Below are 26,504 nucleotides of genomic sequence, written 5' to 3' on the forward strand. Positions count from 1 at the left end.
TATTTTCTATCGGTATCTATGGATTGATCACGAGCTGAAATATGGTTAGAGCCCTTATGTGTCTTGAGCTTATACTGAATGCAGTGAATATGAATTTCGTAACATTTTTATTTTATTTAAATTTCATAAACCTAAATTAAAACTAAACTAAATGATAAATATGATAAATGAAACGAAATCTAGTAAAGTAAAGTATTGTACTACAAAACAAAGAGGGACTTGACTTATTCGAACCAAACGATAGCGGCTTCAAACTCAGCCTATCGAGCACAATTTTGCAAAGAAATAGTCCACTTGTTTCTCGAGAAGAGATGGGAAACATGCTCAATCTCATTTGATTGAATAGTTGACCCAGTTCCTTGTTGTTAGAAGAAGCCCTCCACTTCAATTGGTATTTTTGTTATTGGTCTATATCGGTGGATATAGAAATATACCTACAGTGAAAAAGTGTAGCTGTGGGTCTTTAATAGAGTGTACCCACAATTAATGAATATTGATTAATTTGGTTAATGAGTTTAGCCAATTAATCTCATATCGTTGGAGCTTCTGATCTGCAGGTCCACAAAGTCCCCTTGTTAGCTCACTAAAGGATATTAAAGAGGAATGATTTGAATTATTCAAAACAATTTGAGGAAATTGTATATTAATATGATTAATATGTAATTGATTATGGATGTGATCTATAATTTAAATTAAGTTAGAAAGAAACATTTGAATGAAGTGAATTAAATTCACAAAGAATTAATTAATTAATAGAAAGATATTACACATAGACATACAATGTTTAAAGTAATTAAATAGATACGTTAAATTGGATTTAATGTATAAATGGTTATTTAATTAATGTGCTAATTAATAAAATAAGTGTTATTTAATTAATTGTGTACAAGGATAAATTGAGAAAGACTTGGAGAAGGGGCTAACCATTCTCTATATGAAGTCTTCCTTATGGCCCTTAGGCAAAATTTCATTTTGCATTTTTTACCCTAACCACCAAAGAAATCCTCTCTACCCTCTTCAAAGAATTCTCTTCTCTTCACCCTCTTTCAATAGTTGGATACCACCCATCCTTCTATTGGAATTCTAGAGAATAACAAGGTTATTTTCGTGGTCATGTTCAATATTGTTCGAGGAGAAGTTCATGTTCGAGATCGTGTTTGTCAGAAAAGCGAGAGGATCATTCTAAGAACTCGAAAATCTCCAAAGGTAAAAATGGTTCTACCTTCATATTTTCCTTCTTCTCAAGCATGCTTTTAACATATTTATCTTTCTATATTCTGTTAGAACACTGTTTTTTGTTTCTTTAAAAATGGAATTTCTAGATACAAAATGTTCGCACGCTTCCGCTCGGGATTTTATCCCAACAGCCTATAAGTTGCAATTGTATATACAAGAGAAAATGGGGTGCTGACGGGAAGGTGTAAACCTTCAAGACTAGACTTGTGGCGAAGGATTATGCACAAGTTGAAGGAGTCAACTATGAGGAGACTTTTTCATCTATTGCCATGTTGAAGTCTATTCAGATACTCTTGTCCGTTGCCTTATATTATGACAATCAGATTTGGCAAATAGACGTTAAGACTGTCTTTTTGAATGACAATCTTGAGGAGACCATATATATGCAGTAGCCTGAGGGATTCATAACCCAAGGTCAAGAGCAAAAGGTTTGCACCCTTAATCGGTCCATGTATGGATTGAAACAAGCTTCTCGATCTTAGAATTTAAGATTTGATACTGCAATTAAATCTTATGGTTTTGATCATAATATTGATGAATCTTGTGTTTACAAAAGAATCATTAACAATTAAGTAGCTTTCCTAGTGCTGTATGTAGATAATATCCTACTCATTGGGAATGATGTAAGTCTACTGAATGAAATTAAAAATTGGTTGGTGACTCAATTCTAAATGAAAGAATTGGGAGAGGTGCAGTTTGTTTTGGCCATTCAGATCTTTAGAGATTGAAAGAAAAAATCGTTGGCCTTGTCTCAAGCATCATACATTGACAAATTGCTTGTCAAGTTTTCGATGCAGAACTCTAAAGAGTTACTTTGTCTAAGGAACAATGTCCTAAGATACCTCAAGAGGTTAGGGAAATAAGATGGTTCCCCTATGCATCGGCTGTTGGTAGCTTGACGTATAAGATGTTATGTACTCGACTTGACATTTGCTATGCAGTGGGGATAATCAGTAGACATTAGTCTAATCCAGGATTTGATCATTGGATTTCTGTTAAGAACATCCTCAAGTATCTTTAAAGAATGAGGGACTACATGCTCGTGTATGGTTCTAAGGATTTGATCCTTACAAGATACACGGACTCTGACTTCCAAATTGATAGGGATTATAGGAGATCCACTTTAGGATCAGTGTTTACTCTTAATGGAGAGGCTGCAATCTGAAGGAGCATTAAGAAAGGGTGCATTACTGACTCCACTATGGAGGTAGAGTATATAGCAACTTGTGAAGCTGCCAAGGAGGTTGTCTGGCTTAAGAAATTTCTGATAGATCTGGAAGTGATTCTAGATATGTCAAAGCCCATCACCCTTTATTGTGATAATACTGGTGTTGTGGCTAATTCCCGAGAGCTTAGAAGTCACAAACACGGGAAGCACATAAAGTGGAAGTATCATCTCATTCAAGAGATTGTGCATTAAGGGGACGTGATCATCACATAGATATCTTCAACGCACAACGTTGTTGATTCATTTATGAAGGTCCTCAAGACTAAGGTGTTTGAGGGTCACTTGCAGAGTTTGGGTCTACAGGACATGTCGTATCTAGTGTAAGGCCAGTGGGAGATTTTGTATTGGGAGTGTTTTATGCCCTAGTTTCTTGTTTTGTGTAGTTTTGTATTAGTATGACTTTTATGTTGTACACTTCACTAGCTTTAGGGCAAGTGGATGATTGTTGGGGTTGATGACCTAAGTCTCGTGGGTCCTGTAGTTTGTAATTGTATTGTATAAACAATTTATTTATTTAATAAAATCTGAGGTATTTTATTTGACGTTTAGTAGCATTAACTCACAAAAAAAAAAAAAAAAAAAACAAACATCCAAGGTTATCTTCTATAGCTTAAACATGTATGTGGAGACATACAGGTGGATCGTGTTTAAGTGATAACCTAAATGGTCTGTAGTAGATGGATAAGTTTGAGTACGTTATCCTAGTGACACTACAAATAGGCCCATTTTATAGATGTTACTATTGTAGTAAAGTTCTACAAATGATCTGATCCTGATCATTCATGTAGAGACATGTGAGTAGGGGTGTTCTTTACGAAAAGGGTTTGTATAAGACGAGACCACGAAATGAATAGTCTCATTATATAACACCATTAATAGTAGAGATCGACATTTCACCAGGATGACCATAGGTGACATGACCTGAATCTTGAGTGAGGTGTGAACTTCTTGTTTATGAAGGCGGTCCTTTAATTTGCATGGGTGATAGTGACCAGTTCGCCGACTCATTATGCCTACCATTTTAAGGATTAGTCTAATTGAAGAGCTGAGAACACAACTTCATGAAGGAAATCAAACATTAGAATTTCCATGAGCAGCGGAAGGATCGTTCTAAATTAGATTCAGATTGAACACAAACAATTACAGTATAAGAAACAAAAACTAACAGATCATGCACAACACGAAATTACAGCATGTTAAGATGATACAAGGGATAGAGGATGCATATCTTTGAAGAAACATTCTTCATGAATCCCTTGATCAATCTCCAAGTGTCTAAGAATAGCACAGTCGAACACAACGACCGGTACATAGCACGAACACAACGATCGACCAACAACTCCTCGAACCCAATCGAGTCTCACTCGATTCACAAACTAAGTGACGACGCCAACACAATGGTTACCTTGGTATTCACGATGTGAGAATCTAAGAGTTGTGGGCTCTGTATGATCTTAGCTTAAGGAAGTGACTGGAGGAGAATGGTCATGTAGACGATCGAGCAAGTGGGAGATAGGAAGTTGTCTATCATATAGACGATATGCTCGATCGTTTAATAAATGGTAGCCTACCATATAGACTTAGCCATTCGATCGTTTAGCTACGATCAACTGATGAACTATCGTATAGTCAAAGCTCCACGATAATTTATTCTCTCTCAGTTATCGCTTAGTGAAACATTTTCACTTGATAGCTTTTCTCCGTGAGTTATTTTCGAATGAAATTACTTCTCTTTTAGGAAAACAATTTTCTTTTTATTTCACGGTTACCATAAAACCACCAATAACCTCCCACTTAATCAGTTATTAGAGAAAAAGAAATTAATTGACATATAATTAATATATTATAAATAAATATGATAACCAACTTATCATCTTATATTAACCTACAATTTTAATAATTCATCTCATGAAACATATAAACCATAGTTCTTTTTCTATTTTTGTGATACTTAATGTAAATCATATTTACATTAATTCCTCAACTTGATGTATCTCATACATCACACCAATTATATCATATATAATTGAATTTCTTCTTGTTAATTTGAACACTTCAAATCAACCCCAAGAACTGATTCTCAAATTGAATCCATTGAGCTACCAAGGGGACCTTATGGACTTGTAGCTTGAAGTTCCACCATCTGTTAACTGTCGAGCACTCCACTAAAGACCAATAGCTTCACTCTTCTCACTATAGATATATTTCTGTGTCCATATCAATCAATCAACAGTGCGATAACCCTTCACAGATCATTCGTAAGTATAGCTGAGTCAATTTACCATATTGCCCCTGTAGTTACATCTAACTCCTTAGGTACTATTGATTCCTATAATGAACAATAAGTCATAGCCCTACTATGACTAGGTTCTCTCTTTCAAAGAGAGGTTGTGGCCACTATGTTCAAGACCCCGAATCAACCCTTAAGGGAGCAATCTGTCTACTTACCCCTGCTTCGGGGAAGAAGTGAATTTCGTCTTGTGTAACTAAGTTCCCAGCTCCCCAATAAGACAAATCCCCAAAAAGGTAGGCTTGTTGAGTTGGCAATCTGGTCATTCTCACCCATACTAATCAAAGGACCGCCCTCAAAGGCAGAAGTTCTCATAACATTCAGGGTTAAGGTCATGTCACCTATGGTCGTTTACGTTGAGATGTAAGTCTCAATTATCAACGACGTTATATAAAGAGACTAATCATCTCATGGTCCTGTCTTATACAAGCTCTTTGTATAGGTGATAACGGGCAGAAATGCACGTTATTACAGTGCTAAGTTATAAAACAATATAGGATTGCGATGGTAAAAATATACAACATTGCGTCCAAAAGCATTAAGTTCACAACATTGCGATCGCATGCGTCCATCACATTAAAATAGTTAACTTATGTATTTTTGTGCAGGAAAATGCGTTAATGCAAGGCAAAAATGCAATTTGAAGAAATTAACGTCCGAACGCATAAGAGATTGCAACCGCAAGGCTATGCGATCATTTGCACTCGCGAAATAAAGATTGTGACCGCAAGGCTATGCGATCGTTTGCATTCGAAAATATGCTTGAGAAGGTGGCCGCATATTGCCGGCGCATCAAGGTGGATGCATCTTGGTGAAAGCTTAATAAATCACGATGGGATAGAAAGCTGATGACGGTCGATTCCGAATTAAGTTGACAAGCTGTTAGCGACCTACTGTAGCAAGTATACTCAACTTTTCGGTGAAAATATTTGGCGCATCAGACAGAGAATTAATACCATTCCATCAATACAATTATAAGAGAGAATAAGCCTTTCACCCTGAAGCTCTATAAATACTAGAGGCCATCTTCAGTGAAGGAGTTCGTTTAGTTTTAGAGAATTTTCCCTATAGATAGAAGTAACATTGTTCATAGTTTTCTTTTACTTAGAAAGTGGAAGCAAAAGAGGGGAGATTACACCGAGATATCGTCACGGTGAACTCGAGTGTCGGGGAGCATCGAAAGTAGAGAGAGGGCCAACTCTTGCGAAAGCAAGAACATTATTTTGGTGGAATAGAGAACACAGTGTAAAATCCTTGGGAAGCAAGGAATTGCTACCAGGTTCTCTACCCTTATTTCCATTGTCATTTTGTAATCTGAACTTATTTATAAAAATGAAAATAGCATATTTTTATCTGTTCACTCTCTGTACATTATGCATGAGTAGTTAAATATGTCGAATGGGTTGAGAAGCAATTAGCTAGCATAACCTGGGATCTTCATTCTATGCGATTATCTTGTATTATGTATGCGTCATTTGTCCATTAGGGATACTCGGAAGGGTAGTCTAAGGATAGAATCTAGGCTTGGAAAAGTCAGATTAGAATCTAGGCTCGGGAGAGCTAGATTAAAATCGCATAATCAAGAGATAGAAGCTTAGGAATAAGCTCTGTTTGCTATTAACGCATCGCGTGCACCCTAAAGAGAGGATATGATTGTATGCGGTCGCCTTGTCCTTGCAAGACGTCATTGCATAGGCAAGAAGTAGAGACTTAGGAATAAGTTCTATAGACATTATCACATTCATCGCATGCATCCTAAAATTAGGAGTCATTGCATTTGCATTGGAAAATGAGTTGCGGTCGCATGAGTGTAGCATGATCGCATAGCTTGAACGCATTCTCGGGAAACGCTAGCTAAAGACCTTCTCAACTCGTTCCTCCGAATACTCAGTGTATCTGTCGCATAATTGCTCTTTTCTCAATTCCGCCGCATACATTTTATAATGTAATCAACAAACCAACCAACTTCTTGATTTATTTGTTACTGCAAAGTGATCTAAAAATTACTACCGCATATTGTTTTCCTTAGTCCTTGAGTTCGACCCTGGGCTTACCAGGCAACTCAGTAGGATTTACACTTGGATTGTACTGAGAAAACTTGCATGCTCAACGCATTTTCCACTAACGCAATCCTTACCATTATTTCATCGTATAAACTACAGGACACGAGACTTTAGGGCATCAACCCCAACAAATGTCAGGTTTGGTACATAACTATGAATCACATTCATAAAAAATATATTTGAATCTCATTCAAATATTTATTTCCTCCCCTTAAAATATAATTTATCAAATACATTCTGACAATTATATCATATATAATTGAAACAATTTAATTATATCATATATAATTAAATCCCTCTTATTAATTTGAACAATTCAAATTAAAATCAGTCCATTCCCTCGATCTGGGTATAACCCTTTGCCATGAATCTAGCCTTAAAAGTCTGCACCTTTCCATCTACACCTCATTTTCACTTGTAGATCCACTTACACCCTATAGGTTTTACCCTACAGCAACAACTGAAACAACCTCATCAGTACCAAATCGAAAAGTCAACTCTCTTTGTGGCAACATTTGTCAGGAACTAAATCCTTGGTAGGAAGAACTAACGTGGTTAGTAGCACCTAAATCAAGTATCCAGATAGAATCATCATTCTCTACCAAATACGTCTCAAAGACCAATAAATCACATTTACTATCTTTAGACTTCTTCCTCTTCTGAAGAGTAGTGGGATCAGTATCATAACCTAAATAACCTCCAAGTTCCATTTCAGAGAACACTTCTCGTCGATGAACTTTATTAGAGTCAGCTACACTTGCTTTCTCTAACTAGAGGTTATCTTGGGAACTGACACTACTGGTTTCTTTGTCATCCATCCCTTTGTGCTCAAAAAGTAAGAACGGACGTTCAAACAATTCTTGCAACGAGTCCATGATCTCACGTGCAATGACCATGTTCTCAACCCTTTTGGCTAAAACATCAGGTATGCTAGCCAAAATGTGAAGTTGGGCCAATGAATTAGCCTTCATCCACAAATTATATGCATGACGAACACTTCGCGATGCATCAAGGGTAAGGACTTGAGGACGCTCCTTAATCTTGAACTCTTTCCACTTTATGTAATCGGTCAAACTAGAGGCATTTAACAGAAAAACATTCATGTTGCTGAGAAAGAAACACATTGACCTAGATTAGGTTTTAAGCAAATACTCGTTGAAAAACATACAACTTCCAATACAGTTTAGCAAAACTGAAATGAACCCTATGTGACATCTAGTTTTGCAATGACGCTTCAAAGGTGTAACTCCCCGAATTTTTATTATTTATGTAATTTTAGTTATTTTTATTAATGAATGGCATTTTTTGAATTTTTGGACTTAAGTGTAATTGCGAAAATTTAATTTTTGACGTTAGAAATTATTCAATTTAGAAATTAATAACAGAAATTAATTTCATTTTGAGAAGGAAAGAAAGTTAATAAAATAAAGTAGAACAAGGAAAAGAATATAATAAAAGTTTATTCTATTTCCTTTTAAGTAGTTATTATTATTATTATTATTATTATTATTATTATTATTATTTTATATAAAACAAAATCCCTTTTCTTCTTCTTCCTCACGCACGCCCCCTTAACTTTCCGCACCACCCAACCCTAGAGTCCGATGCCATCAACTGCTCTTCCCACTCGCATCCAGTTGTCGTTGAAGACGCACCGACCTTCATGTGTGAACGAGCCAAGCGATGCCACGATTCCTAACCAAAGACCTGCTGCCACTCTCACCACCTTAGCATCAGTCACTCAGCACCCGCACGCCGGTTCGCTCACGTCAGATCCATCTAGCCGTTCCCGTTTGATGTCACGCCGGATTCTGCCAGCCCTGAAGCTGACCGTTCGTGCGCCAGATCGGCCGCACGTTCGTCTGCTCCAGCGCACCATTCGTCTAGTTAGCATTGTATCGTTTCATCCATTCCGTCCACGCCCTCTGTTCTCCGTCCGTCGCCACAGCCGTCGTTGGTTTTTGCCGGATCTTGTAGTTTTGAGTAAGATTGGTTGAGTTTTGAAGGTTATTGTTTTTCAATTAAATTTTGGATTTCCTTTTTGGTTGATACCTATTATATTTAGAATTCAGATCAAATATTGGAGTAGTTTGAAGTGTGCAATGTGCTGTTCAGCAGGTTGGGTTCATTTCCAACAAGAAATTTGGTAACATTTGTTTTTCTTGAGGTTGATCTTTGGACATCCACTAATGATTGGATTAAGTAATGACCTGACTTTTGTATTTCGAAGGTTTAAGGTTGCTGTCCATTAGAACCTAATGTATTTTTTCTTTGTGGAATTTAGTGGAGATTTTGGTGCCAAAGCTTGGAAGTGACCGTTGATCAAGTCACACTTAAATTATTTTTGGGGTTGATTGCATGAATTGATGGGTGGAATTGGGCCTTAGTGTGAATTAAATGTTGGGTTAGTTTAATTTGAGTTTCATCATCGAGTAGTTACTTTGAGGGAAATATTTGGACTTGCGGTTTGAGGTAAGTAATCCTACTACTAGAATTACCCACGGGCCATGCACTAGATGTATGCTAGCATGATAGATGAATATTATGACAGAACGATAGCATGATAGACGGATAGTATAGTATAACCGATGTATGTTCTTGTATGAGGATCTGAAAGACTTATTTGTATACGTAGATACTTGTATGCTAGCATGAGTTGATACTTGATTCCATGAGGTTGTATTTGATATGAGGATATTGAGGCATATATGTATGTTGTAGAGCCATGATGTTGAGGTGTATATGTATGTTATAGAACCATTACTTGTGATGTTGAGATTGAAAGATCTCATTTTGTAGAGTTCCATGAGCACGTTCGGATCGCTCCGATCTCACCGTGACCGAAATACATATTATACATTCAATATAAATAGTTATGCAAACAAAATTTAATTAATGGCATGCTCAGACAAAGATATAACAAGGGAAAAAGTGCCATGCCAATTAAAGACATTCTTCACACTTCGACACTCCAAGCAGTGGAACCCTCCAATCGATCTACCAATGGCCAGCAACAACATCAACAATAGTAGCACGAAAACCGCAAACACATGATCGCAATGGGGACGACACCATCACTAAAGAGCTTCGGGTATTCTTGGAGTGAAAACCCAAAGGGTGGTCTTTGGTGAATTTAGTAGAGGAAGGAGAAAACACAAATCATGTAGGCGATAAGCAAGTGGGAGGAAAAAAAACGCTATCGCATAGCAGACTGCTTATCGTTTAGGAGGAGTTACACGATCGTATAGGATTTGCTGAACGATCATTTAGGAAAAGGTATACGATTGTTTAGCTAAAACCCGCACACCATACGATCATTTAGAGAAGCTATCCGATCGTATATGAAATAGTGTGCAATCGTTTAGGCGCGAGGTAGACGATTGTTTAGGCGCGAGGAGCTATCGTATAGTTTATCGAAATGTTTAAGCGATCGTTTTTCTTTCTACCAATGCGCGCTCTCACTTTTCTCTTCGAGTGATTAACCGACGGGCAGTGGAAAATGAAAACATTTTTCATTTTAACTCATCGGTTACAATAACAGATGTTACCCCACTAACCCACGTCCGAACGTAAATTTTGACTTAATTATCATATAATTAACCAATTAATTAATTAATTAATATAATCATATTATATTTTTAACCTATAGTTTGATATCACATATCTACTATAGTATTTTCTCCTCTACTTGATATAAATCATATTTATATCTAATTTCCTACAAAATAATGTATCTCATACATTTAACCAATTATATCATATATAATTAACCAATCCAATTTTATAATATATATAATCGAACTTCCTCTTCTCAATTTGAATATTTCAAATTAACCCAAACACTGGTTCTCGACTTTATCCAAGCTACCCAGGGGACCTAATGAACCTATGGTTCGAAGCTCTAATGGTCCGTGAATAGCTGACTAAACTCTTTAGCCACGAGATCCACCATCCGTTAACTGTCAGGCATTCCATTAAAGACTAATAGCTGAACTCTTCTTACCACAGATATATTTCTGTGTCCATCGGATATAACCAATCATGAGTACGATGACTCTTCATAGATGCCCGTAAGTACAACTGGGCCAAATTATCGTTTTGCCCCTGTAGTTACATCTCACTCCTTAAGTACCACTGATTCTTCTAATGAACAATACAACATCGTCCTACTATGTGTGAATACCTCTCGGGCTAAGAGAAGGTATGTGGCGCCACATTGTTCAAGCCCCGGAATCAGCCTTTAAAGCAGCTATCTATCTACTTACCACTGCCTCGGGAAATGAGTGAATTCCATCTTGTGTAGCTAAGTTCTCAGCTCCCAAATCAGACGAATCCCTAAAATGGTAGGTTTGAATCGGCGAACTGGCTACTCGCACCCATACAACTCAAAAGACCGCCCTCAATGGCAGGTGTTTCCAACTCACTCAGGATTGAGGTCATGATACCCATGGTCATCCTACTGAAGTGAAGTCTCTGTCATGAACGGTGTTATATAATGAGATGTTGACACTCTTGGTCAGGTCTTATATAAACTCTTTGTATAGGACGCCCCTGCTCGCATGTCCCCAACACAAATGATCAGGATCAGATCATCTGTGACAAGTCACAACACTTGTGACCATTCCACAAAGCGGGCTGCATCCGTAACGTTACCAGAATAAGGTTTCCTTCCTTTATCTATATACTACAGACCATTTTGGTTATCACTCAAGACATGATCCACTTATATGTCACCACATACATGCTTGAGTCACATACAGATAACCAGGGATTTGATGTTTATTGATTTGTGGTAAAGCAAATAAAACAAGTAACTGAACAAAATATCAAAATGTGAAGTAAATATCATATATTAACAACACAAACATTCGTATATACTGTTTACAAACTATAGGACATGAGACTTTAGGGCATCAACCCCAACAATCTCCCACTTGTCCTAAAGCAAAGTAGGGTGTACAAAAAACTTAGTACAAAACAATAAACTAAGGCATAAAATCCCAGTACAAGAAAATCTCCCAGTTGCCCTAGTCCAACCACGGGCGATTCTGTAGACGCATGCTCCGTAGGTGACTCTCAAACACTGTAGTCGTGAGAGCCTTCGTAAACGGGTCAGCAATATTAAAATGGCCTGGGTTAAACTAATCTGTCTCATCTCCTCAACCTCTTGAGGCGTCTTCGGACATATTTCCTTAGACAAAGTGACTCCATGTCTAAACGGTAGTAGGCCTCTCTTGGAGTCTTGCATTAAGTATTTGAACAACATCTTGCCAATGTATGATGCTTGAGATAGTGCTACCACTTTGTTCTTACGATCTCAAAAGATCTGTATACCTAGAACAAATTGAGCCTCTCCCAAATATTTCATTTGGAATTGGGTCGCTAGCCAGTTCTTAACTGCAGTTAGTAGACCTACATCATTCCCAATGAGTAGGATATCATCTACGTACAACACTAAGAAGACTACTAAAGCGTTGATGATCTTCTTGTAGACACAAGGTTCATCAACGTCGCCATCCTGATCAACATCCTCTATTGGCTTTCTATAAGACAACGGATCCTCAACGTCGTCATCTGCTACCATAACAAGGATTTTCGTGAAACCCAGATAGTGAATGGGCGAGTTCGTAACCCTCCCACTACGTCGAGGTTCCCTCAACTCTTGAGGTGAAACTGACCTACTAGATGAACTCCCATCAACAACTCTTGCTGATGTAGCAACCTCGTCAACAACTCTTGTTAAAGTGTCAGTAGTTTCATTGGAAAGCTCACGCAACACGACTTTTCTTTGTGGACTGTGCTCCCTTATATGATCCTGCTCCAGGAAAGTAGCATTTATTGAAACAAACACCCTATTTTCCGTCGGATCATAAAAATAACCCCTCGTGTACCTTTGGGGTAGCCTACAAAGCGGCATAACCTTGACCGTGGTTCGAACTTCTTGGGATTAGCCTTAAGCACATGTGCAGGGCAACCCCAAATGCAGAAGTGATGTAAACTAGCTTTATGCCCATTCCACAACTCTAGAGGTGTTCTGGCAACATTCTTGGGGAACACAGTTGAATATATAGACCGCAGTCTACACTGTGAAACCCCAAAACAATTCCGGTAAGGAAGCGTAACTCATCATCGAGCGAACGATGTCTAACAAGGTCCTACTTCTCTGCTACACCATTCTGCTGAGGTATACCCAGAGCTGAGAGTTGGGAAACGATTCCTTGTTCTATCAAATAGTCCTGGAATAACGAGTCCAAAAACTTTCCACCTCGATCCGATCGAAGTGTTTTAATCTGTCTATCCAATGTGTTTTCAACTTCAGCCTTGAACTATTTGAACTGCTCAAAAGATTCAGACTTCCATTGCATAAGATAAACATACTCATACCTTGAGTAATCATCAGTAAAATTGATAAAATACTCATAGCCACCTCGGACTCGCACATTCATCGGACCACAAAGGTCAGAATGTACTAACTCAAGAGGCTCCTTGGCTCTATAACCTTTTCCAGTAAAAGGTCGTTTAGTCATCTTACCCTTAAGGCAAGATTCGCGCAGTGGTAATGAATTTTCTTTTAACTCACTTAGAAGTCCATTCTTCACAAATCTCTCAATCCTATTGAGATTGATGTGCCCTAAACGAAGATGCCAAAGTTGGACATTTTCTTTTAGAGAAATACATCGTCGTTTTGATTGAATTACGAAAGTTCTGAAAAATTCAGTATTATGGGGGGAATTAATTGCTAACAACCTTAGCACGTATAAATTCGATTCAAAATTTCCTGTGTAAATAAAACATCATCTTTATGAATAAACGCTTTATTCAAATTAAAAGAGATAATATATTTACATTGCAATAAACACTTTACAGAAATGAGGTTCCTCTTTAGTTCAAGAACAATATTTATATCATTTAAAACAATAAACCTATTTTGTAAAGCTAACTGGATCCTCCCACTACCACAGCTGAGATGACGTGCTTAGTGCTTACTCGCATCGTCATCTCACCAGCCTCTAGCTGTCGCCAAGATCTAATCCCCTAAAAAGAAGAACAAACATGGTTAGTGGCGCCTAAATCAATTATTCAGATGGAATCATCATTCTCCACTAAACAAGTTTCAAGCATAAGTAAATCACATTACCTTTATCAGCCTTGGCCTTAGCCTTGGCTGCTTTCTTATCTTTCAGATACCTAGGACAGTTCCTCTTCCAGTGTCTATCTTGGTTACAGTAGAAACACTTTCCCTTAGCAACTTGTGGATGCCTACTTGGAGCGATAGGCGGTGGGTTAGCAGGTGCCTTCCCTTTTTCCTTACCACCCTTCTTCTTCTTTCCATTTACAGATTTAGAAGCAGAAGGTACATACTTTGTTCATGAGGTCGAACCTCTGTGGAATGTCCTGGAGGATGAAGCAATATTTACCCCACCCTTCTGTCTCTCCTTACTTTTCAGTAAAAATTGGTATGTTTGCAACTCGTTGAGGAGAGTTGTAAGGTTATATTTCACTTTGTTAAGAATCACGTTACTAACAAAGTGCAGGAAGCTCTCCGGCAATGAATGCAGGATTATGCTAACCTGGTTGCTCTCATCGATGGTAGACCCATTCAACTCTGCCACATTAAAGTGGACCATCATGTTAAGCACATGTTCACGAACAGAGGTGCCGTATTCCATTTTTGAGTTGAATATGTATTTAAGAGCCTCATGCATATGTTGTTCAGATGGTTGTCCAAACATCCCTCGTAGGGACTCCATAATCTCATGCGCTGAGACCATAGGCTCATGTTTCTGGCCCAAGACTTCAGAAAGACTTGACAAGATGTAGGCTCGGGCCTTCTCATTCGCCCTTGTTCATTGCTCATATGCCTCCCAAACATTTCAAGAGGCATTAGGAGCTGGAATAGGAGGACAAGCCTCCGTGAGAGCAAACATGAAATCCTCGATGATTAGAATCGTCGTGATCATGTGTTTCCATGTTGCAAAATTATCGCCAGTAAGTTTTTCGGCGCTTAACAATGCTAGCGTAATTGTTGCCATTTTGAAAATGTTGTTGAAAATACGAACAAAAAATTATTAAACCACATTTAAACCAATCAGTTTTGCAAAACAGTTTCAAGTACCCTAAGTTATAGACTTCTATTTTGTAATGATGCCCAGTGAGGCAGGACAAACGCCACCGGTGGGGTGATTCGTTGCCCCGTCGCTGGGATGAGACATTCTCAACCATTAGGCAGAACCAACTTTTGGAACTGAACCTAACAGCCACCATTTTTGGTCCAGAATCGTTAACCTTTAACTATTCCATGTAAGTGTAACCCCTCGCTTTCGGTGCTAGAGTCCTGCCCTAATGAGCCCACTGTAGGGAAAAAGCAGATTAGGACATGAGACTAAGTTACCTTATCCTCTTGTAGGAGATCAAATAAAGCAACGCATAAAACTGCCATCTTTTAGGGGGACACTCCTAGGGTGCCTCGAGGCGATGCGCAGTAACTTTATTCAACCTAAAAAGAGAGACTGAGGGATATGCTGTCGCACTTCCCGCTTCCATTTACTATGAAAACTCTCTCCATCCACCTTGATATTGACCTACCCAAACACTATCCGTTGGGGGGACACGCCAAAGGTGTCGCAAGGTCGAGGGTAGATCTCACGGTGTGGACTATTTAGGAGAAACGTTAAAAGTGAAGCATCTTATGCCCCAAGTACCTCCCACTAAATGTTCTACCTAGGGATTCATTAACCTAGACAATCTGACTACTGATTTTAGTCTAAGTTGTCTTTTTAAACTCTTTTCATAAACAACATTTGTCTATGAAATATGAACAAGTTCAAGTAGTCACATTTAAACACTTTAATGGACTGTGCTTAACTTGCATGCATGCATCAAATCTATCTAATTCACCTTTTCAGGTAAGTTCCCAGGTAGGGGTGTGCGTTTCCATCAACATAAATACCCCAGCCTAGACAGAACCCGCCTTAGACAAAAGGTCCCTTATAGATAGATTTGTTACACTTTAAACCTTTTATTAGCCAATTTAATCCTAAGATTAAAGTCTTAGGGTTGCTAATCGTATTAGAACCATGATCTTAGGTCTATGTGATCTAAGTTTTAAACACTTTAAATCCACGAATTAAACCTAAGTGAGCATGCAAGTCTTTCTTATTTCTTTAAGTTCTAATTTCTCTTTAACTTTTAAAAAGAAACACCTAAAACCATTGCGCACAAAGAGGCATTTATAACATTTATTAAATAACCTATGTGTCTTGCTTCATACAATGTCCGGTAATTACTATATATAAATTTTATGTAACGTGTAACAACCAAGCAAACATGCTATCATTCACCCTTATACTATAACAATTATAATATAAAGATGATGCATGTCAATGCTTTTTATGCATGCATAAATATAACTCTTATATTATATGATGTAGAGCATGCTCCTACATAATTAAAATCATGTTTCTCTAAATTTTAACAATTACAATAAAGAGATGATGCATGACCATGGCATAACCTAAGGTGGGATTTACTATATGTGCATACCATATGATATATAAAAACATACATCGCATGTAATAAACAAAAGAATTAACGAACTGGGACAAGCCTTTACAAAAAACCGGAATGAAATAACCCTATTTATTACATTTTTCATTGAGCAAACCGGTTCACAGGCAAACCGGGTCTTGAACTGCTATGAGGTTTTCATCATGCATTAAACTCCAGTAGGTAGACGATCGTTTAGCGCGAACTAGATGATAGAAGCATAAGTAAACGATTGTGTAGACGACGACGAGGCTGCGAAGCTTGATCTTCTATGCGATCGTGTAGCGTGACGACAAGTAAATCATTTACCTTGCGTTACTAAGCAATCGTTTAGTCAGTTACTAAGTGATGAATCTTGCTGACCTAAACAATCGTCAGTGCGTGCACTTTAAACGATACGCGAGCATCTCATCGACTACACCATGCGTGCAACCAGGTAAACGATTTACTTTGCGATGCTAAGCAATCGTTTAGGTAGTTACTAAGCGATGAAGCTTGCTGACCTAAATGATCGTCTAGCGTGTGTGCTTTAAATGATACGCGAGCATCTCATCGTATACACGAGGCGTGCAACCAGGTAAACGATTTACCTTGTGATGCTAAGCGATTGTTTAGTCAGTTACTAAGCGATGAAGCCTGCTGACCTAAACGATCGTCTAGCGTGCGCCCACGTTAAATGATACTTGGCGATCATGTACCCAATCGTCAACAAGATACGATCAACTCTTGACATACCCCATCATTTAACCGATGCATTCAACAACGATCGCTTACTCCTTCATCTTTACGATACGATCAACAACAATCACGTAGAACATCGTCTGCACGATGCGATCAACTCTAAATTGCCTCCTTCCTCGAAGAACCGCAACGGTTGCCCAGATCGCGTACCACTCTTATGCAACGCTTGCACAAATCTGCTTCTTCGACGAATGACTATAAACTTCAAGCACACTTTGAATACAGACTCGATAACGATTATTATTGCCTAAAAACGCAGGGACCTTTACAAACAACCGCAAATGTAAAAGGATTTAACTTAAACTGAGGCTAATCTTTCCGAAAACATCCATTAATCCGCACATCCAAAACAAAATTTAACTATTAAACCAGCGTAGAAATGCACCCACCATGAATGTAAATGTTATTTCGTTGCAACAGAAGTCGGAGTATCAAAACCTGGCTCTGATACCAATTGAAGGATCTCATTTCGTAGAGTTCCATGAGCGCATTCGGATCGCTCCGATCTCACCGTGACCGAAATAAATATTATACATTCAATAAAACAGTTATGCAAACAAAACTTAATTAATGGCATGCTAAGACAGAGATATAACAAGGGAAAGAGTGTCATACCAGTTGAAGACGTTCTTGACACTTCGGCACTCCAAGCAGCGGAACCCTCCAATCGATCTACCAACGGCCAGCAGCAGCGTCAACAATAACAACACGAAAAACCGCGAACACACGACTGCGACGAGGACGACACCACCATTAAAGAGCCCCAAGTATTCTCGGAGTGAAAACCCAAAGGGTAGGCTTTATTGAATTTGGTAGAGGAAGGAGGAAACACGAATCATGTAGGCGATAGCAATTGGGAAGAAAAAAAATGCTACCACAAAGCAGACTGCTTATTGTTTAGGAGAAGTTACACGATCGTGCAAGATTTGCTGAACGATCGTTTAGGAAAAGGTATACAATCGTTTAGCTAAAACTGACACACTATATGATCGTTTAGAGAAGCTATCCGATCGTATAGGAAATAGCGTGCGATCGTTTAGGCGCGAGGTAGACGATCGTTTAGGTGCGAGGAGCTATCGTATAGTCTCTCGAAATGCTTAAGCAATCGTTTTGCTTTCTACCAAACATTCTCACTTTTCTCTTCGGGCGATTGAACGACGGGCGATGGAAAATGAAAACATTTCTCATTTTAACTCATCGGTTACAATAACCGACGTTGCCCCACTAACCCACATCCAAATGTGAATTTTGGCTTAATTATCATATAATTAACCAATTAATTAATTAATAAATATAATCATATTATATTTTTAACCTATAGTTTGATATCACATATTTACTATAGTATTTTCTCATCTACTTGATATAAATCATATTTATATCTAATTTCCTCCAAAATAATGTATCTCATACATTTAGCCAATTATATCATATATAATTAACTAATCCAATTATATTATATATAATCGAACTTCCTCTTGTCAATTTGAACATTTTAAATTAACCCAAACACCGATTCTCGACTTTATCCAAGCTACCCAAGGGACCTAATGGACTTATGGCTCGAAGCTCCAACGGTCCGTAAATAACTGACTAAACTCTTTAGTTACGAGATCCACCATCCGTTAACTGTCAGGTATTCCACTAAAGACCAACAGTTGAGCTCTTCTTACCATAGATATATTTCTGTGTCCATTGGATATAACCAATCATGAGTACGATGACCCTTCATAGATGTCCGTAAGTACAACTGGGCCAAATTACCGTTTTGCCCCTATAGTTACATCTCACTGATTCCTCTAATGAAAAATACAACATAGTCCTACTATGTGTGAACACCTCTCGGGCCAAGAGAAGGTGTGTGGCACCACATCATTCAAGCCCCGGAATCAGCCTTTAAGGGAGCTATCTATCTACTTACCCTTGCCTCGGGGAAGGAGTGAATTTCATCTTGTGTAGCTGAGTTCCTAGCTCCCAAATTAGACGAATCCCCAAAATGGTAGGTTTGAATCGGCGAACTGGCCACTCGCACCCATACAAATCAAAGGACTGTCCTAAATGGCAAGAGTTCTCAACTCACTCAAGATTGAGGTCATGTTACCTATGGTTATCTTAGTGAAATGAAGTCTCTGTCATGAACGGTGTTATATAACGAGACATTGACACTTCGTGGTCATTCCTTATACAGACTCTTTGTATAGGATGCCCCCGCTCGCATGTCCCCAATATGAATGATCAGGATCAGACCATCTGTAACAAGTCACAACACTTGTGACCATTCCACAAAGTGGGCCGCATCCGTAGCGTTATCAGGATAAAGTTTTCCTCCTTTATCCATATACTACAGACCATTTTGTTTATCACTCAAGACATGATCCACTTGTATTCCACCACATACATGCTTGAGTCACATACAAATAACCAGGGATTTTATGTTTATTGGTTTGTGGTAAAGTAAATAAAACAAGCAACTGAGCAAAATATCAAAATGTGAAGTAAATATCATATATTAATAACACAAGCGTTTGTAAACACTGTTTACAAACTATAGGACATGAGACTTTAGGGCATCAACCCCAACAGAGAGTATGATAGTGTCCTTACTGATTAGTTAGATGCCCACTAAATATTATGTTTCCTTCCGGATTCACCAGAGGTTGTGTTTCTTTTGGGATTCACCAGAGATTGTGTTTCCTTCAGGATTCACCAAATGTTGTGTTTCCCTCAGGATTCACCAGAGGTTGTGTTTCCTTTGGGATTCACCAAAGGTTGTGTTTCCTTCAAGAATCACTAGAGATTGATGGTCCTACGGGACTTACTAGAGGTAATGGGCATACTTAACTATAGTAGGATAGAAATCAATTTTTCATATATGTATGTATCTCATGAGGACTAGAGCAGTTTATATGTTCCACCAGAGGTAAGCATTTAGAGGACATAAATGCCTAGCCTGACCTCAATAGTGGGGCTACTTACTGAGTATTTTATACTCATCCTTTATCATGTTGTTTTTTCAGGTAAAGGTAAAGATGCTTGGCGATTGACAAGCAGAATTCGTGATTGAGCCACTGGGACCAGTTTTATGCTTCCGCTCATGATATTTAGATTTCTTTTCATGTTTTTTTTTTCAACCTTTAGTTTTGATGTTTGAAACTTACTATTAAGATTTGTTTTTAGACCTATTTATTACCATTTATGATTTATGGATACCCTATCATCTGTTTTTAATATTTGAATTTAATGAAGGTCTTTTGAATTTACCTCATTTATTTAGCATTTATTTCACTATAAAAGGGCGTCATTTTAAGTTCCAAGCATGCATGTATTTAGTAATAGCCTAACTTGAGTCCAAAAGGGGTCGAGTCGTTACAAAAGGTTTAGGACAAAAGTATTCGAAGGGTGGTCAATTTATCCCTCCTCTGAATTGAGATATACTCAACCAGTCATTAATACCAGAATAATTCTTGTTCCTGTCACGACTAACCGTCATTGATTTGGTAAAGAAATCATTAACTTACTTAACAAATTTCTGTAAGTGCGACCCGTCATTTTAGGCCCTAGAGTTCCACTCCAAGTAGCCAATCCGAAGGGAAAAAATCCGATTGGGGCAAAAACTAAAGTGACTCTATCCATTTCTAGAGTTCACCTTGATATTGACAATTGCACAAAACCCATCTGAAGGGGGACGCTCTCGGGGCGCCACGAGGGAGTGCAAGAATGATCTCACGGTGCGAACCAATGAAAGAGACCGCACGATGTGTTGAAACACACCCTTCACCCAATTACTATAAATACTCTCTCCGTCCACCTTGATATTGACTCATGCAAACACCATCCAAAGGGTGATGCTTCTAGGGCACCACGAGGCCAAGCATGAATCTCACGGTGTGAACATTCAAGGAAAAGCGTGAGTGAAATCATTGACATATCATATACATCTCTTCCTCTCACTGAGTATTTTATAACCTAGGGTTTAGTTTACTTAGAAAAAAATATGGCTAAGAATTTTAACTAAGTAGCTTTTTAGGTTTGTCTAAGAGTAACTTTTACCTTGGAAAGTTGAAACAACTTTTTTATCATCATTCATTAAACTCTTTATCGAAGTCTTTGATCAACTGTCGCATGCTTGTAGCAAATCTATCTAATTCACCTTTCCAAGTAGGTTCCCAGTTAGGGATGTTCCATTTCCGTCAGCTTAAGTACCCTAGCCTAGACAGAACCCGCCTTAGACAAAATGTCCCTTATAGATAGATTAATACAAATTTAATCTTTTATGCCAATCAATTTAATCCTATTAAACTGATTTAAAAAGATTAACTTAGGTATCTAATCTCATTAGAACCTTCAACTTAAGTCTATCTAAATCCAATTTTAAAACCCTTTTAAAACATGAATTTGCCTAAGTCCGCTTGCCACTCTTTCTTATTGATTTTAGTTCTAATTTCCATTATAATGCTTATAACAGGAAACAACCAAAATCATCTACAATGTGAAGCTACACATACAAGGCATTCATAACTTTTATAAACAAGCTTAAGCGTCATGCTCCATGCAGTGTTCATTAATTGCTATATTTTATATAACACTTATACAACCAAGCAATGAACCAAGCACACATGCTTTCATACACCCTTATACTATAACGCTTATATTATAAAGATGATGCATGAATATGCTTACTGCATGCATAAATATAACTCTTATATTTCATGATGCATGCACATGCTTTCTTGTAATTTCATCATGCCAAAAAACTATATTACAACACTTATAATATATGATGCATGAATTATTGCATAATCTAAGGTGAGTTTTGAATCTATATGTCATACACTATGGCATATAAACAACATATATCTCATGTATATTAAATAAAATTGATGAATCGGGATAATTAGCCTCAAAATCCTCAAAAATCAAACCTAACTATTACAAATAGTAAAGAGTCTCCGGTTCAAACAGGCGAACTAGGTCTTGAACTGCCTGGGCGAAGTCCGCATTTCCATGATCGTGTACCAACTCCTTGTGATCACCTATACGAGAAAGTAAATGCTTTAATCAATTGTTTACCAACGCTTCTCGAGCTTAAATTTTTGTTTAGCAACGATCGTGTATCTTTGACTATGCGATGAAGCATGAGGCATGCGATCGTGCAGTGTGCAATGTGCAACGCAAGCCTTAAGCGATCAACTAGACGACAACAATGCGGTGAAGCACAATCGTCTAAACGATCGTTGAGCAAGGGTCAAGGTATCATACACAATGTCATCATGTAGTCAGTGACTATGCAATGAAGCATGCTAACTGCACGATCGTTTAGTGCGTGCGCCTTTTATTAAACGATGAGCATCAAATGCTCTATATGATCGTTTACCTCCAGCGTCCACGAGATCGTGCATCTAACGCTACGTGATAAAGTAAACGCGTTACCCCATTGTTTAGTAAATACTACACGATCGCATAGAACTTTTCTACATGATCGTTTAGAAAAATCTCAACAATCGTTTACCTGAGGCTACACAAAACGACCAACCTTTGGCATCTTCCTCGATGAGAACCACATCTCCATGCTTCAAAACTTCATCACAAACAACTTAACAAACACAAATACTTTGAATTACAAACTCAATTGCTTGTTAATTATGCCCAAAAACGCAGGGGGCCTTACAAATTATCATAAAGAAAGCTTTAAACAAAGGCAACCATCCCGTAAACATTCATCAACACATCTAGAAACACATTTAACTCTTAAACACAATGTAGAAAACCCACCACGACTGTAAAAGAAGTTCAAAACAGAAATGAAATTTGGAATATCAAAACAACCTGACTTTGATACCAATTGAAGGAAATTAAACATGAGGATTTAATTAAGCAGCAGAATGATCTTTCCATATTCCTTTCGAATTGAATATAAACAATTATAGTACAAGAACGGAAACAAACAGGTCATGCACAATAAGAAATTACAACATGCTTAGATAGAACTCAAGAGATAGAGTATGCATACCTTTGAAGAAACATTCTTCAAGAATCCCTCGAACAGTCTATAAGTGTCCAAGACAACACTCGAACACAACGATCGGAACAACACGAACAACAACACGAACACAACGAACAACCTCCACAAAGACAATCGAGTCCAACTCGATACACGAAGTGAGTGAGGACACCACCACAATGGTTACCTTGGTATTCTCGGTGTGAGAATCCAGGAGTTGTGGGATCTGTATGATCTTGGCTTGAGGAAGAGACTGGAGTGCAACGATCGAGCAAGTGGGAGACAAGATGTTGTCTATCGTATGGACGAAGTGTTCAATCGTTCAGTCAACGACAACCTATCGTATAGACTTAACCACACGATCGTGTAGCTACGATAAGCTGAATGATTATCGTATAGTCAAAGCTCCACGATTGTTTAGTCTCTACAAGCTATCGCTTAGTGAAACACTTTCACTTGATAGCTTATCCGTGAGTTACTTTCCGAATGAGGCAACTCTTAATTTAGGAAAATATTTTTCCTTTTATCTCACGGTTACCATAAAACCACCAATAACCTCTCACTCAATCGGTTATTAGAGAAAAAGAATCAATTATCATATAATTAATATATTATAAATAAATATGATAACCAACTTACTATATTATATTTGTAACCTATAGTTTTAATATTTCATCTCATGAAATATACAAACCATACTTTTTTTTCTATTTTATGGTATTTAATGTAAATCATATTTACATTAGTCCTTCACTTGATGTATCTCATACATCACACCAATTATATCATATATAATTGAATTTTCTTATGTTAATTTGAACTCTTCAAACTAACTCCAAGAACTGATTCTCAACTTGATCAATTGAGCTACCAAAGGGACCTTATGGATTTGTAGCTTGAAGCTCCAACGGTACGTGAATAACTGACTAAACTCTTTAGTCACGAGATCCACCATCCATTAACTTCCGGGCATTTCACTAAAGACCAATAGTTGCACTATCCTCACTATAGATATATTTTTGTGTCCATTCAACCAATCAACAATGTGATAACCCTTCACAGATCGCTCATAAGTACAACTGGGCCAATTTACCATTATGCCCTTGTAGTTACATCTAACTCCTTAAGTACCACTGATTCCTCTAATGAACAATAAGTCATAGTCCTACTATGATTAGATTCTTTCTTCAAAAAAGAGGATGTGGCTACTATGTTCAAGACCTAAAATCAACTCTTAAGGGAGCAATCTGTCTACTTACCCCTGCTTCGAGGAAGGAGTGAATTCCATCTTGTGTAACTGAGTTCCCAGATCCCTAATCAGAAAAATCCCAAATAAGGTAGGCATGTTGAGTTGGCAATCTGGCAACTTTCACCCATACTAATCAAAGGATCATCCTCAAAGACAGGAGTTCCCAAAACACTCAGGATTAAGGTCCTGTCACCTATGGTCGTTTAAGTGAAATGTAAGTCTCAAGTATCAACGATGTTATATACAAAGACGAATCATCTCGTAGTTCAATCTTTTACAAACTCTTTGTATAGGACACCCCCACTCGCATGTCTCCAGATGAATGGCCAGGATCAGACCATCTATAGTAGTTCACAACACTTGTAAACCTCTACAAAACGGGTCGTATCCGTAGTGTCAATAGGATAAGGTATCCCTCCTTAATCCGTATACTACAGACCTTTTAGGTTATTACTTAAGGCATGATCCACTTGTATATCTCATACACATACTTAAGTTTAGATACCATAACCACAGATCTTTGTTTATTGGATATGAGTAAATGCAAATAAAATAACTCTTATTTTATTAATAAGAATATGTACAAAGTTTACAAACTAAGAGACTCCGGGAGAATTAGGACACCAATCCCAACAGACCTGTAGCTTGAAGCTCCAACGGTACGTGAATAACTGACTAAACTCCTTGGTCACGAGATCCATCATCCGTTAACTGCCAGGCACTCCACTAAAGGCTCACAACTACACTCTTCTCACTACAGATATATTTCTGTGTTCATATCGACCAATCAACAGTGTGATAACCCTTCACAAATCGCTCATAAGTACAACTGGGCCAATTTATCGTATTGTCCCTATAGTTACATCTAACTCCTTAAGTACCACTGATTCCTCTACTGAACAATAAGGCATAGTCCTACTATGAATGGGTCCTCTCTTCCATAGAGAGGATATCGCCACTATGTTCAAGACCTGAAATTAGCCCTTAAGGGAGCAATTTATCTACTTACCCCTGCTTCGGGGCAGGAGGGAATTTTGTTTTGTGTAATTGAGTACCCAACTCCTCAATCAGACAAAAGGTCACTTATAGATAGATTTACAACAAATATAATATTTTACTCCAGCCAATTTAATCCAATTAAACTGATTTTAAAAGATTAATCTAGGTTGCTAAACACTTTAGAACCACTTGAACTTAGGTCTATCTCAATTCAATTTGAAAACCCTTTTAAAAAAAAAACTTAAGTTCACCCTAAGTCCGCATGCAACTCTGATTTATTGATTTTAGGTCTAATTTCCTTTATAACACTTATAAATGGAAACCACCACAATGCTAAGCTAACACATGCAAGACATTCATAAGGCTTATAAATAGTCTAAGTGTCATGCTCAATGCATTGTCCATTCATTGCTACTTCTTTTATATAACACTTATACAAAACAACAATGAAACAAGCAAAACATGCTTCCATTCACCCTTAGATTATAACATTTAAAATAAAAGGATGATGCATGAGAATGCTCACTGTATGCAAAATATAACTCTTATATTTCATGATGCATGTGCATGCTTTCAAGTAATTTCTTCATGCAATATTATAACATTTATAATACATGATGCATGAATAATTGCACAACCTAAGATGGGATTTAACTATATGTCAAACAATTTAGCATATAAGTACCATACATCACATGTATAAATAACCAAAGTTGAGGAATCGGGTAAAATTGCCTTTAAAACACAAAAAAACCAACTATTACAAAGACAAGGGTCTCCAGTTCAAACAAGTGAACTGAGTCTTGAACTGCTCGGGCAAAGCATCGTTTCTCCAACATCATGTACTAAGCACCCCGCAATCGTCTACACGATAAAACAAACACTTCGTTCTATCGTTTACCAGCGCTCCCAGAGCTAAACAATTGTTTAACATTTACTATACGATCATCTAGAAAAATCTAAACGATCGTTTAGCTGTTACTACACGATCGTGTACCTTTACTAAGCGATGAAGGCTGAAGTACATGATCGCTTAGCGCACTCCGGACAACGCTCACCTTCTGCGATCGTCTAAACGACTACGATTCCGAGAAGCACCATCGCCTAAGCGATCGCTTAGCTAGTGCCTCCGTATCGCATACGTGTGATCA

At 37.8% G+C, this 26,504-nt stretch overlaps 2 long non-coding RNA genes across 2 annotated transcripts in view; both read left to right on the top strand.

The window, feature by feature from the left end:
• Nucleotides 1-20,369, top strand: part of LOC150032379 (uncharacterized) — a 35,234-nt gene extending 14,865 nt beyond the window's left edge. The window contains exon 2 of the long non-coding RNA XR_016524367.1: nucleotides 20,122-20,369. This is a non-coding gene — a long non-coding RNA (uncharacterized LOC150032379). The remainder of the gene's footprint in view (nucleotides 1-20,121) is intronic.
• On the top strand, nucleotides 8,351-9,120 carry LOC150032380 (uncharacterized). Its single transcript, XR_016524366.1, has 2 exons — nucleotides 8,351-8,800; nucleotides 8,883-9,120. It is a non-coding gene; the product is annotated as an uncharacterized LOC150032380 (long non-coding RNA).
• Nucleotides 20,370-26,504: the final 6,135 nt, after the last annotated feature.

The sequence above is a fragment of the Benincasa hispida genome, chromosome 11 (genome assembly GCF_027475165.1).
Source record: "Benincasa hispida cultivar pf3 chromosome 11, pf3_genome.v1.1, whole genome shotgun sequence".
Lineage (NCBI taxonomy): Eukaryota > Viridiplantae > Streptophyta > Magnoliopsida > Cucurbitales > Cucurbitaceae > Benincasa > Benincasa hispida.